Here is an 8,656-nt window from a genome sequence, read left to right on the forward strand (position 1 = left end):
ATTTGATGCCTACATGTCTGCAGAGATCACTTAAGTCAGTCCCCAGAAGACGTGACAAAGGACCTCTGAGGTCTGTTTATGGAAGAATGAGAAGAAACCGCAATGTCTCCTACTTAGACTTTTTTAAGTGTTATCTCCTTTAATTGAGGCCCATGCTGGTCAGCACTGATAGAGTCACCTACAAGTCAAAGCCAAGATGCCACCAAGGTATTCGACCAGGCTGCCTAGTGCTACATGCCCAAACTCCAAGGACTTAGAACAAAGGGTGCAGAGAGCATGACCATCCCTTGAAAAGCTTTGCCCAGAGGAACAGTGAGGTGAGGAAATGATAACTTAGGTACAGAGAGAGGAAGGAGAAGGATAGCCTGGCCCAGGATGGCCAGCAGAACAACTGAGTCATCAAGATGATGTTAGCAGCATGTTGTGATTAATATGCACCCATAACAAAGTACTTAGGTTATTTTTTTAAATAAATCTTCTACTGAGTGAGAATATATGAAACTCACTGTACTATCTTTGCAAATTTTCTATCAATCTAAAATTATTCCAAAATACAGTTTAAAAAAATCTTTGACTATTTCTCACTTCCTGTGGTGGGGAGGTGGGAAACAACTCCCTTCCTCAACAATGCTTTTTGTAAGCCCCATGAAATTGAGAGGTTCAGAGCAGGCCGCCCAGAGATGCACTGCTCTGGTATGCAGATTACTTTGAGCTGAAGAGGCTCAGAAGACTCAGGAAGAACATTTGACCTTCCTCCAAACTGCCTAAAAGAATTTAACATAAAAGGCCTGTTTTAGGAAGAAGCTAATACCATAAGATAGCTATAGTACAATGTAAAATAGGTGTGATAGAAAGGCACCTACAAGCCCATTTTTGCCCCAGCAAAACTTTAGTTTAACAAACATTTGCATTTCCATCTCCATGTAAATTGTCTTCCTCCCCTCTGAAATCCCAAACCACTACCCCCAATATCCTCCTTTGTCTTTAGCTGAAGATGTTATTTCAGGTGGCAGCTTTGGCCATTCTGGTGAGTTGCTCAGTTTTCCTGGGTTTCTCCCCTGTGTACATGTTATTAAACTTTGTTTGATTTTCTCCTGCTAACCTGCCTTTTTCCTTATTTGACCAGACAGGGAAGGGGGAAATGGAGGGGGGATTTCTCCATCTTCTCCTATGAAATCCTGCCAGCATATTGTTAGAAGTAAAAAACTGGGAAGTTACCCCATGAAGTTAACCACTTATGTGTAAATCCAAATAATAAATATTTGTTCTCACATGGGAATGAATTTTAGTTTCAACTTTATTCACATTGCTAGTGCAGTAAAACTTTTTCTAGTTTCTCTGTAAAATATAGACTATTAAAAATTTCACTTTTACATTTTTAAACAACTGAGGCATTATTATTGTAGGGGAGGAAGACTGTCCTCTACCCACTCTGGTTCATTTCTGGCTGGGCTACAAATTAAATTGACATGAGACCGAATAGCAGGAGAAAATCAAACAAAGCTTTATAACATGTATACATGGGAGAGACCAGGGAAACTGGGCAACTTGACAAAATGGCAGAGGTTCTCATCTTAAATACACTCTTCAGCTAAAGACAAAGGAGGATGTTGGGGGTGGGGAGAGTCAGCTATGGGAGCCTACCAGAAAAGCACAGTAAACAAGAGTAAAGCTATTATGCAGATTTAAGTCCTTGCCTTCTGCATTGATAAGAGTTTCTAGAGATGAAGTCATCCCCCCTTCTTCCTGGTACAGAGAGGGAGATACCTTTACAAATGGAAATTTGCCTTGCAAATGTAAATGTCTCTTACAAAGGGTAACTTTTACCTTTACTTGGTTTTCAGAGCTTTGATAAGAATGGGTTTAGCAAGGACCCTCCCAGTCTATCCATACCCAGAGTTATCTATCGTGATGGCCTGTCCTGGAGACAGGCCTTCTATCTTAAATTCTTTTAGGCATTTGGGAGGGGGTCAAAGTGTCTTTCAGAGAAAATAATCAAAGTAAAGAGACATATTTTGAGGTGGCCAATTCTGATCCCCCACATTATTATAAGGAAAGGGATAAAGTTATAGCAGAAACATTCTAAAGTCTTAAATGTAAAACCCAAGTATCCCCCACATCTGACTTCTCTTTTGATATCTGAACTTAAAAGAAATGAAAGTTTATCACTAAAATAAAGACTTTACAGTAGTATCCAGCTTTTTCCAGTAAGTGATTTATAGACAAATCTTTGTTAAAGGGAAATTAACATGTACTGTATCCCAGGTGCTTTGCAAATGGTGTCTCTTTTAATCTTCACAAAAGTGCCTGACAGCATGGTTGGTATTATCCCATTTGCCTATGAGGAACCAAAGGTTCAGAGACACTAACTTTTTACAGATCTGCAGGTAGTAACAAAATGGAGACAAGTTTTGATCCCAGATCTGACAGATTCCAAAGCCTTTTGTCACCACCCCACAATGTTTAGCAAGAAATATAAAATCTCTCCCCCATTCATCTAAAATATATTCTTCCTCACACTTAAGTGATTGCTAAATTTTAATGCCATGCAGCATCTCTCAAAGTGTGGCCCATAACTGACATACATTAGAATCATCCAGGATACAGGCTAACCACAAAAATTTTAGGGCCCTGCCCAACCTCAGCTCAATTGGATCACAATTTCTGGGGAAGGGCCTGGAAATTTCCCTAAGAGATTTCCCCAGCTTTTCCCCGGAAATCTCCCCAAGTAGTTCTACATACATTCAAGCATGAAAACACAGTTGGTCTTTTTCAACTCTCCATCCACACTTCTTAAACTCGTGCTCTATTGCAGCTGCTGCCAAGAGCTCAAACTCCAACATTTCACTTTGATAGAGCTTTGTGGGCAGCCTTGAACTTCAAGTTGTTATAGGAAGCAAGAGTTTCTAGGTAAGAAGTGTAAATAATGTTGGTCACAGGAGTTAGAAATTAAAATCCCCTTTTAAATGCAAATAGACACAACTCCTTAGTTTTGGCCATCCATTGTTTCAGATGGCTCCTCTGAGAGATGAATGTACTTGGCCTTCTTATATAGATGGTGCAAGAAGTTTTCAACACTTAATAATGCTATCTAGGGGCTGGTCCAGTGGTGTGATTAAGTTCATGTGCTCTGCTTTGGCTGCCCAGGGCCCGCAGGTTTGAGTCCTGGGCACAGACATGTGCACTGCTCATCAAGCCATGCTGTGGTGGTGTCCCACATACAAAATAGAGGAAGATGGGCACAGATGTTAGCTCAGGACTAATCTTCCTCACCAAAATAATAAATAAATAATGCTATCCATGATGTCAGTGTTTTCCATCTCTCCCTCTCCTTTCATTTTCCTTCCTCTGTTTCTCTTTTTCTTCTCTAGTATTTTTTTTTCGGTGAGGAATATTGGCCCTAAGGTAACATCTGTTGCCAATCTTCCTCTTTTTTTTTTTTTTTGCTTGAGGAAGATTGGACCTGAGTTAACATCTGTGCCAGTCCTCCTTTTCCCTGCATGTGGGTCACCTCCACAGCATGGCTTGACAAGTGGTGTAGGTCCACTCCTAGGATCTGAACCTGGGAACCTGAGCCTCGAAAGTGGAGTGTGCCAAACTTAACCACTACGCCACTGGGATGGCCCCTCCTCTCTAGTTGTAAAATGCTAGAAAGCAATACAGTGAAATGTTAACAGTGATGTCGCTAGTTAATAGGGCTGTGAATAGGTGATTTTCTTTCTTTTTTCTCCCTACTTTCTACTTTCAGGTTTGCCAGTGTTCAGTTAGTCAGTAAACTTAAAAACACATGTGCATGAGAGTGGAGAAAACTGTGGAAGGAACCCTCCAACACTGGCTAATTTAGGAGTGAGAGTAGGGCAAGACTAATTATTTGTATCTTTTTGTTTTTGCACCTGTTAGGTGTGCCTTTTGAAAATAGTAAAGAAAAATTTAAACTGTTTCTCTAGTTTTTTTTCTTCTGCCCTGTTTGTCTCCTTTTTTGCTGATCCCATCTTCTCCCTTAACTGTGAATTCCGTGTTAGGGAAGCAGCTGGATGACACTGGCTGAGATGAAAGAGCCACTGTCTGGTCTTGCTACGGGAGCACAAACCGCACTGTGCTTCTGCATACACTCTTTCTCCTGGAGGGCTGAGATCCCTCTTTATAATTCCACTGCTATTTTTAACATCCCTGCTGGGTAAGGAGAAAGCCAGTCACTTCATCTGTGAGCTGCTCACTAGTTTTCTAAATCTCCATTTTCCCCTGCTGCAAATAACAGAGCTGAAGAGGTCATCCACAGACAGTTTAGAAAGTGGTCTTAGATAGCTTCTTTCCATACTTCTTAAGAAGCCAGACCTCACAGTTATTAAAAGGGCAGAGGAAAAGCAAGAAAACACACATATATTGATGTGTATTTGGGGAAGGATCTTATAATCATTTGTAACTTCCGCAGCAGCACTCCACTTTGTCCTCTAAGCTGAATGAGGAAATCTCCAGAGCAGCCTCGTACATACAGCAAAGGCAGAAGAAACTCCAGGCTCGCAGTCCCTGGGCCAAGTGAGCTTGACAATGTCCCTCATGACTCTAGAGACTGTTAATTTTTCAGTCTGTGCTTGAAGCCGGGCTCTGATTGTCCACTGAGCGCGGAGGGAGAAGCTAACTCAGCTCCTGGAGAAGGCACCGCTGAGCTGGTCCTGGTGCCACGACTGCTCCCAGGGCCTCCCGGCTGCCCGAGAGAGCCGAGAATTGCACCCAGAACTGAAAACCACTGCGGCTGCCTTGGCTGCGCCCCTAGCGCTAAGGGAAATTAATTTTAATTCCAGACACAGTGTTCATTTTCAGGTATATAGGAATTATTTTAGCCATCTCAAGTCTGGGTTTTTCTTAGAAGTGTGAAAACCTCATTTAAATATTTTAAACTAGTACTAACAGCAGAAGTCCCTTGACTCTTCAGAAAAATGGGAAAATCATTTTAGGCATTTTCACCACGATAAGTGACTGTAGTGGTACATTCACATTTATAGTTTTTATCAGTACTGTTTGGGGTTCAACCTTTATAAAGCCACTAAGGATAGACGTCAACCACACTTGCTCTCAAATTTGTTTTCATTTGGGGCTACTCTTTTACTCCAGAGGCTAAAGCTAGGCTAGTAGGTGAGATGCCAGTGATGCAGAAAATGTTTCAAGCAGGGTCTCAGGCTGACCGGAATGCTTGGACTTGAATTGCCCAGGATACATACAAACCAAAAGCAAGTAGATTTGGGGCCTCCTTATTTGTTACATCCATATATAAGAAAAAACCTATGTGAGACCAGACTCTCTAACCAACAGAAACCGGTATCCTGACTTTTTCCAGCTAAAAGAACTTAAAAAATAATAGCCTAATGAACACTCCAGTGAGTGCTCCAATGAATGACCACTGATGTCGTACAACCACGCTAATCCAACCAATATGTTCCAAGCGGCGTCCTTAGCATTCGTGATCCAGAGACACCAAAGACCGGGTCCTTCACTTTTGGGACTGCTGGCGGAAGGGCTGTGGGGGTGGGAGGAGGCACTGGGGAGACAAGCATGACGATGAAGTGATAAGCATTTTAGTGTGGGACTTGTTCTCCCACACTACCCGCTACCTCCTTCCACCCTTGAAATAGGTGATTTGGGGGCACTTCAGGGTTGAGGGTGTCTAGGACTGAGCTCAGTGGCTGTCCTGCTCTGCCCAGCATAGCTGCAGGTGCAAGTGGGAAAGTCACAACCCCCTGGGGAGGCAGGGCAGTGCCTGGGTCACAGGGAGAAGCTCACCCTCCTGGAGGACAGAGGCTGATCTTAGTCTCTTTTTTTTTCTTTCTTCACTAATTTTTGTTTTTGTGAGGAAGATTAGCCCTGAGCCAACATCCGATGCCAATCTTCTTCTTTGTGGAGGAAGATTGGCCCTGGGCTAACATCCATGCCCATTCTCCTATACTTTATATGGGACGCCGCCACAGCATGGCTTGACAAGCAGTGCATTGGTCCGCACCCAGGATCTGAACCCGCGAATCCCGGGCTGCCAAAGCAGAGTGCGCGCACTTAACCACTGCACCACCGGGCGGGCCCCTTTTCTTCATTGATTTTTGACCTCTGCTGTCACAGTTTTGTTCTTTCTCTATCCTCATTCCTCACTATACCCCTTTCTATCTTTTCCTAAACGAAAACAACAAAAGTGCAGTGGCTTAGGTCCTAAACTGCGTATGCCCCGCGAGGCTGGCTTGGTTCATAAGGCGCTAGATCCAGGACTGCACTTGGGCTGGCTTCTCTCTGATCAGAGAGTGATAAGGGAAGTCTTCCAACTTCCATCCTTGTAAAGTCTCTCTTTCCTTTTCTAAGTCCTTTTCAAAACGGTTTTCCAATGCTTTTGGCTTAGTTTGGCCACAGACTTTACTTCTCAGTGTTGACTCCTGGTGTTAATGAATTGAGCAGAAACGTGTTTCATTGATACAGGATCTGTGGCATCATCACAGAAACGAGGAAAAGCCCACAAGAATCTTTTGAACTTTGAAGGATTTTTAAAAAACATTATCTGGTATTAGGCCTAAAAAATTCTGGGAGAGCTGTTGCTCCTCACTTTAAATACAGGGAAATATGGCCCAGCAGGTTGAGGTGATTGTCTAAGGTTTACACAACAGAAAGTAGCAGAACCAAGAACTGATTTGGGCTTTGATTATTAGTCCTGGACTATTCCCACCACCACCACGATTTTCAACAAACAGTACATGTGACAAAAATCCATCTGCTTCCTTTTCTTTCTTTCTTTCTTTTTCTCTTTTTTTTTGTGAGGAAGATCAGCCCTGAGCTAACATCCATGCTAATCCTCCTCTTTTTGCTGAGGAAGACTGGCTCTGAGCTAGCATCTATTGCCAATCCTCCTCCTTTTTTTCCCCAAAGCCCCAGTAGATAGTTGTATGTCATAGTTGCACATCCTTCTAGTTGCTGCATGTGGGACGCGGCCTCAGCATGGCTGGAGAAGCAGTGCGTCGGTGCGCCCGGGATCCGAACCCGGGCCGCCAGTAGCGGAGTGCGCGCACTTAACCACTAAGCCACGGGGCCGGCCCTGCTTCCTTTTCTTTTGAATTATTTAATCCCTTGCCCTCTTTTGCTTCATGTTTTCATATTGTTACCTCACCAGGTCTGTTTTTGCCCGCCACCCAGAAAGCCAAACACGGAGACAATGAGATTGCGGAGAGAGAGGGTTTATTAATCACAAGGCAGCCAAGTGAGGAAAATGGGAGAACAAGTCTCAAATCCACATCCCCGATAATGGGGACTCAGGGATATTTATGGGGTCGGGGGGCAAGGTGGTCTTAAGTGTGGAGACAGATGATTGGAGGTGAGGAGAGGTGAGGTAACTGATGATCTGCGCAAGTGTAGTCAGACTTCATGTCTCTTCATAGGACGCATGTTCACAAAATGGTCGTGTTAGCATGAACTGAGGGTGGAGTTTTTAGCCTCTTGACTTCAAAAGGTCACTTATCGGACATCTGCTCGGGCCCAGTTGATGGGTTGGTGGTCTCAACTGGCCTGAAGTGGACAAGGGGCTTTAATTCCTGAAAAACAGCTCAAACATCCATTACTATGGTGACCCAGGCTTCAAGGAGATCTTATCTTTAGGAACCTAGTGGGAGTCAGAAAGCATATTGCCTAAACAGCGCAGTTAACAATGGGTGGGGGAACAACTAAAAGCTACAATCAGTAATTACAAAAAGGAAAAAAAAACTTTAGTTCCTAGCTACTTAATCATCAATGGCTAACTGTTTGCCAGGTTCAATACCATCCTGTCCTCAAAGAGGGAGAACACTTAACTTCTTTGAGTGGCCTTTGTATCTAAGCACCCAAATAAAGTCTCAGGGACAGTTATTTTGACTTTAACAAGAAAACTCAGCAGCCACTTTGGGTGAAAGTGTTACTGCACAAAGGGCACGACCTGCTCACCGTGAGACAAAAGCCAATCATCAAGAGGCAAGATGGTGGCAGAGAAAGGGAAATTTATTACAGCTTGCTAGCAAGGGGGAAGATGGCCAACTAACATCTGAAAGAACCATCTTATAGAACAAAGACTACAGGCAAGTTATATAGGGGGCTGGTCTCCAGATGGGGGAGGCATCTGGTCTCAGGGTGGGGGCATCCATCTGATCTCCCAGTGGAGGCAGACATCTGCTCTTAGTTCCTGATAGTCTTTGGTTTTCCTGGATATGCATCAGAGAACGGAGCAATGCCCTCTACCCTGATCTTTCAGTTGTCATTGATGATGGCTATCAGCATAGACTCTTTGCCTGGGGGGTCATCACATTCCTAAGGAACTCAAAAGAACAAAGTTATCAACTTATAGCAGCTGGGAGGGGCCATAAAATCCACAGAGCATGTCTGGGTTAGTCAATCAGAGGTCATTCAAAGTTACAATAGGGTTTCTTTTCTACAATATGGCTTCCCTTATGTCAACCTTGTGTTGAGCCAGTATCAAAAGTGTGCTTTGTCAGCAGATAGAAATGGAGAGAATCAGGCATCCAAAGGTGAAAAGAGACAGTGAACAGTTTCCAGAATTTTCTGCTTCTCTCCTTCTTCAAGAATTGCTAGTCACCACTGCTTATAACCATAGTAGAAACCAGAGATGTTACTTTAAAAAAAAAGCCAAATCCCAAAGAAT

Source organism: Ceratotherium simum, chromosome 19, assembly GCF_057802395.1.
Source record: "Ceratotherium simum simum isolate JZ-2026a chromosome 19, ASM5780239v1, whole genome shotgun sequence".
Taxonomy (NCBI): Eukaryota; Metazoa; Chordata; class Mammalia; order Perissodactyla; family Rhinocerotidae; genus Ceratotherium; species Ceratotherium simum.